Below are 5675 nucleotides of genomic sequence, written 5' to 3' on the forward strand. Positions count from 1 at the left end.
GCACTTCTTGTTATCCCTGACAGAAGCGGCAAGATTGAGTTCAAATTGTGCCTTTGTCTCTCTAATTTTCTTTCTACATGACCTAACTATATTCCTAAACTCTTCATGAGTAGCCAGCCCTTTTTCCCATAGTCGGTAAGCTCTCTTTTTTACCCTAATTTCCTTCAAAATCTCCCTATTCAGCCAGACCAGTCATCTTCCCCGCCAGCTCGCCTTTCGGCACACTGGGACAGCCTGCTCCTGTGCCTTCAAGACTTCCTTCTTGAAGAATGTCCATCCCTCCTGGATCCCTTTGTTTCCAAGGGCTGTTTCCCAAGATACCCTCTGAACCAGTCTTCTGAGTAGGCCAAAATCTGCCCTCTGGAAGTTCAGGATAGAAGTTTTATTGATGGCCCTCCTTGCATCCGTGAGTATTGAAAACTCTATTATTTCATGATCACTGTGTCCCAGACGTCCACCGACCACCACACCTCCCACCAGCCCCTCTCTCTTTGTGAACAGCAGGTCTAGCAGGGCCCCATCTCTGGTAGGCTCATTTACCAACTGGAGCAGGAAATTATCCTCCATACACTCTAGGAATCTCCTAGACTGCCTCTTCTCTGCTGTGTTGAGTTCCCAGCAGACGTCCAGCAGGTTAAAGTCATCCACAAGAACAGGGGTTGGCCATTTTGAGACATCCACCAGCTGCTTGTAGAATAATTCATCCCCCTCATCATCCTGGTTGGGTGGTCTGTAACAGAGTCCCACCAGGATGTCAGCCTGGTTGGCCTTCCCCCCAGTTCTGATCCACAGGCACTCAACCTTATTGTTACTGACTTCAACTTCTACAGAGTCAAGAGACTCTAACATATTGGGCCATCTCTCCACCTCTTCTACCCTGCCTGTCCCTTCTGAAGAGCCTGTAGCCACCCATGGCAGCACTCCAGTCATGTGAGTCATCCCACCACGTTTCCGGGATGGCAACCGCATCGTAGCTTTCCTGCTGCACGATGGCTTCCAGCTCCTCTTGTTTGTTACCCATGCTGCATGCATTGGTGTACATGCACTTCAGCCGGGCTGCTGCTATCACTTCTAACTCAGGCTTTCCACCCTTAGGATCATCTCTAGGGAGCCTGGTTTCAACCCCTTTCCCCTTCAAACCTCGTTTAAAGCCCTCCTGATCAGCCCCGACTACTTATGGGCTAGAGTCCTTTTGCCCTAGCTAGATAGATGAAGCCCATCTGACTCTAGCAGGCTGGGTACAATAGACTTTGCCCCATGGTTGAATAAAACAAAATTCTGCCTGTGGCACCAATCCTTTAGCCACCTATTGATAAGATGGGTTTTCCTACTCCTCATTAATCCCTGCTATTGCAGGAACTGAGGCGAAGACCACCTGTGCTCCTGTCCCATTAACTAATCGACCCAGTGCCTTGAAGTCCTTTTTAATTAGCCTGGTACCTGTTTTATTAATGTCATCGCTGCCAGCCTGACCACGAGCAGTGGATAATAATCAGAGGGCTGGATTAGCTCAGGGAGTCTCCTACTAATATCTGTCACCCAGGCCCCAGGGAGGCAGCAGACTTCCCTGCAGGATGGGTCCAGGGCCTTCAGTTCCCCTCAGAAGAAAGTCTCCTACTACAACTACCCTTCTATTTTTCTTTATAGCTGTGGTTGTAACCCGTCTAGTAGACAGGGAGCAACCAGGAAACCCTCCAGACAGATCCTCTTCTTGACTGCCTTCTGCCTGAGCCTCTGGGTCAAGGGCCTCATACCTGTTCTTTAAGGGCACCCGGGGAGGTGATGGGAGTCGGGAGGGGATTCCTTTATCTCTTCCATCAGGGACCTGTTTCCATTCCCCCCCCCTACTTGGTTTGCTCCATCTGCCTGATGGCAGGAGGGGCAGGGCTTCACCCTTTCCTGCTGGATTTCTGGGGTCGAAAGGGTGTGATTCCACCAGTCTATTTCCCTTTCACTCTACCTAATACTTCTTAGGCTCTCCACTTCTTCCTTGAGCTCTGCCACTAAGCACAGCAAATCACTCACCACCATCGTATGGAGGCGTCTCTCGCGCTGTCCTCTGGTACCGGCGCCAGGCTCAGACACTGGGCAGCCAGAGACCTGCACGGCTGCGTCCTTCCTGGGGGTTCTGCCTGGGTTAGCACACTCCCCCTGAGAGCAGCAGCAACGACTTTCGCTCCTCTGGAAACCATTGCTGGGTCGAGGTGAGTTGCAGGGGAAAAAAAAAAATATATATACCCACTGCCCCAGACCTACCTGAGAGGCCAGCAGAGAGAGCGGGGAGGGTGCTGTGCCCGTCCTGCTCGCCCTGCCTGCGTGACCCGCCACACCAACTGCCCCGCCACGCTCGCACCGACATGCCCTGGCTGCTTCTGAGGCAAATCCAAAAGGTCTTTTCAATGGTTCTCACAGAAATGGCCTCTCTAAAGTGGACAAAATTTCTCTTCTGTAGAATTTTTCTTGCTTTACCTCAGGAAAAGGAAAACCCTTCAAAAGTGAAGAAGCTTATCTGTTATGGGCCACTAGTGATCTAGTGTAGCGCTAGGGAAGTCTGAAGCATTTGTCAAATTATCAATAATAAATAACTTTTTAAAACAGCAGAATAACTTTCTTACATAAAATGTAATTGCCAAAATTTAGACTCCATGTTTGAGTCCCACCCTGGCTTGATTCTGGGAGTTGGGAGTAATGCTGAGTTACCCATACAAACAATATTTCTGTCCCTACAGGAATCTTTGGCTTCGTAGTTGGAGTAGAAATTTAATGTTTGTGTCTGTTCATGAACGTACAAACCCAGACAAGCTGCAGTAAAGTAGATCAAGATCAGTGGTTGCTTCCATGCCGAGCAGAAAATTGCCAAAATCAATGTAAGATCAAGCCTGTTGGAGATAGAGAACAAACTGGGATATATTTGCTGTGATGAAACTTGTGATGAGGTGCTTTGAATACAAGACTGGAGCTTGAATTAAAGAAGTCTTCCTCAGCCTCTAAATGTTTTAGTAGTGTTCTGACAAAGAAAAGTTTGCTCAGCTTATTAAGTCTGAAGTCTTTGAGCTCTTTTTCTTCTCCAACTACACTTTTTAAAATTTTACTGCAATTGAGCGTTATGTACATTTCTGTACTTTGATTTTTTTTTTAATTTCAGTTTTTTTGAGTGTCTGGTATTTGATTGCAGAATATACACTAACAACTGGAGTTTCAAGATGTCATGCTGTACTGTTTTTTCTAAAAAAACCCCAAACAGTTACCAGTATATTTTTTAAGTCTTCAGAATGTGTTGAATCTTTTCTTGCCATCGTTACCAACATAATATTTATTTAATATCTTCCCTAAATAAAGGCCAATCAACAGTTTTACTTGCTTTTTAGACAACTATATTACTGCCTGGTTTTTACCCTTCGTCCTCAAATGTAGCTGAAAAATTCAAAGCCAGATTCCAACCCAGATTTCCTCAAAGCAGGGAAGATTTTCAGGTCTTTGGAGCCTCTTCACCTCTGAATGGGAAGCTTATGCTTCAAGCTAAAACCGGTACTTGTGGTGTCTGACTAAGTAAAGTGATTCCAAAGTGTTTGCAGATTGCTGGTCGTGATGGATGAGCACCGAAAACATTTGAACTACTTTGCTTTGGTATCAATCTGTTGTGTTTAGAGGGAACATATGGGCAGATCCTTCAGCCCATTGGATGTTGGGAACGCTGGCATTCCGCAGATTTCTCACCCGGGATGTCCAATATCCACACATGGATTGTGAGTTGGTCAGGATTTTGGCTCCTCTTGTCAGCTGGGATAATAAGATATCCAGATAACATATATTCATATGGAAATGTTGGTTTGTTTTTTTTTCCTTTAACAATCATAAGGCTGCTGGTTGTGAGATGGAACATATTCTAGTGTAACATTTGCAAATGTAATAGCTGTTCTCTCAAAAACATGGACAAATTGTGAGTACTTTTTAAAATGGTTTTGAACTTAGCCTGGTAGTGTTTTTAACACAAGTTTCTAACAGTCTTAACAGTTTGCCTTATGCACAAATTTTGAATATAGCTACTATAGCCAACAGTATGCAGACTGTATATTCTAATGTAATCCAAATTTTAATTCAATCTTTTGGTGATACTGTGGATCAGATAATGATGGTTTAGCAATTAGACTTGTCATTTGCTGCACCACAGAAAACATCAAAGTTACACTTGAGTAGACTTTGCCGTTTGTTTTTGTGTTTTTGTTTTTCTTTTTGGCAGTGTTGTAGGCAAAATAACTTTGCCATTACTGGAAAAAAAGTTTGGTTTCTTCTGCCAGGATTCTGAGATTTTACTCATTCTTTTTCTCTGTGAAGTTTTTGCCATGAATGAGCTCTTATTATGCAAATAATATGTACTAAAAGTGGTATGTTGCCATAAGACAGGTGCTGATCACCAGGGAAGAGAAATAGAATTAGTTTCTTATCTCACGGGCCAGAGGCTATTAAAATGTTGAACTAATAATATGCAAGGAGGAAGAAAGTTGTTTGCATATGACTTGTTTTGAACTGTTTGAGTAGACAGGAGCGCAGAGCTGGTTTGTGTAAGGATGGAGTTCTGCTGAGAGCAAACTGCAGGGTTTTGGTGTCCCGGGTTTCTGGTGGTCAGGCACTTTGCACAAGTGGTGGCTGGTGCAGGTCCAGCCCAGTCAGTAAACAGGCTGCTGCTCTTGTTCCCTCCAAAAAATGGCACTAATTTGGGCCCCATTTCTTTGAGCCCCATTTCTTTGCCCTCCAGCCAGGGCTGCAATTTGAGTGGGATGTTTTTAAATGCTTCACTTTCCTACAGAAATTGTAAGTTTGCTCTTGAAACCGTTGTGCTCGGTGCTGTGGAGCTAAAATTCAATTGATGGTATAAGATTGCCTGTTCTTTATGAAGGACAGCATGGGGAAGGAGCTGCTGAAAAATGAGAAGGAAAGGGCATAGAAAGATAAAAGGAATAGAATCTGTTGTGTGTTGTGCTCCAGAGGGGATGGATTGTGGAGTGAAGCCCTACAGGGGGTAGAGAGGAGGAAAGACTAGAGAGGTTTAGGTTGATTTGAGAGAGAGAGAACAATGCTGCAGGGAGCAGCTAGAACCCTACCAAGGGTCAAAAATAAGAGGTGTGATCTCAGAAGCTGAACTTTTGTTAAATAGTCTTAGTTTGAACAAAGAAAATTGGAAGTCCTGGAAGTAGAGGAACATGTAGTCCCTTAAGAGCACTCTTTGGCAAAGAGGTTGTTGAATTAATCTGATGTGTTGCACAAGAAAAAAGCTCTAATCCATCTCTTGTATGTGTGCTCAAAACCAAACAAATGTAAAACAGTTTCCTTTGTGTGTTATTTATAGCTGTTAGTCCTTGCAGCACACTGTTCCTCTGTGATAACCTTAGGCTGCACTTTGGCTTTTCAGGCTCTTAGGAATTCTGTGGAACAAGCTTTCTTCTCCATCAGCTCTTAACTTTGGTTACTGGCACGCTATCCACCGTGTGAGTCTCAGACCACTGAACTCTGCCACGGTGCTGCACAAAAATCAAATGTTTTGGGGAGTAAGTTTTAAGCTTGCAGTGACTGAAAGCTGTTTGCAGGTTTGTTATTCTTATTAGTACGTGCTTAAAGGTGGCCAAGATAGTAATCCTTTTGGATTAAGTGGAAAAGAAACTTTGTTCTGGGTAGTG

The sequence above is a fragment of the Neopelma chrysocephalum genome, unplaced genomic scaffold (assembly GCF_003984885.1).
Source record: "Neopelma chrysocephalum unplaced genomic scaffold, ASM398488v2 Primary Assembly neopelma1_216, whole genome shotgun sequence".
In the NCBI taxonomy this organism is placed as follows: domain Eukaryota; kingdom Metazoa; phylum Chordata; class Aves; order Passeriformes; family Pipridae; genus Neopelma; species Neopelma chrysocephalum.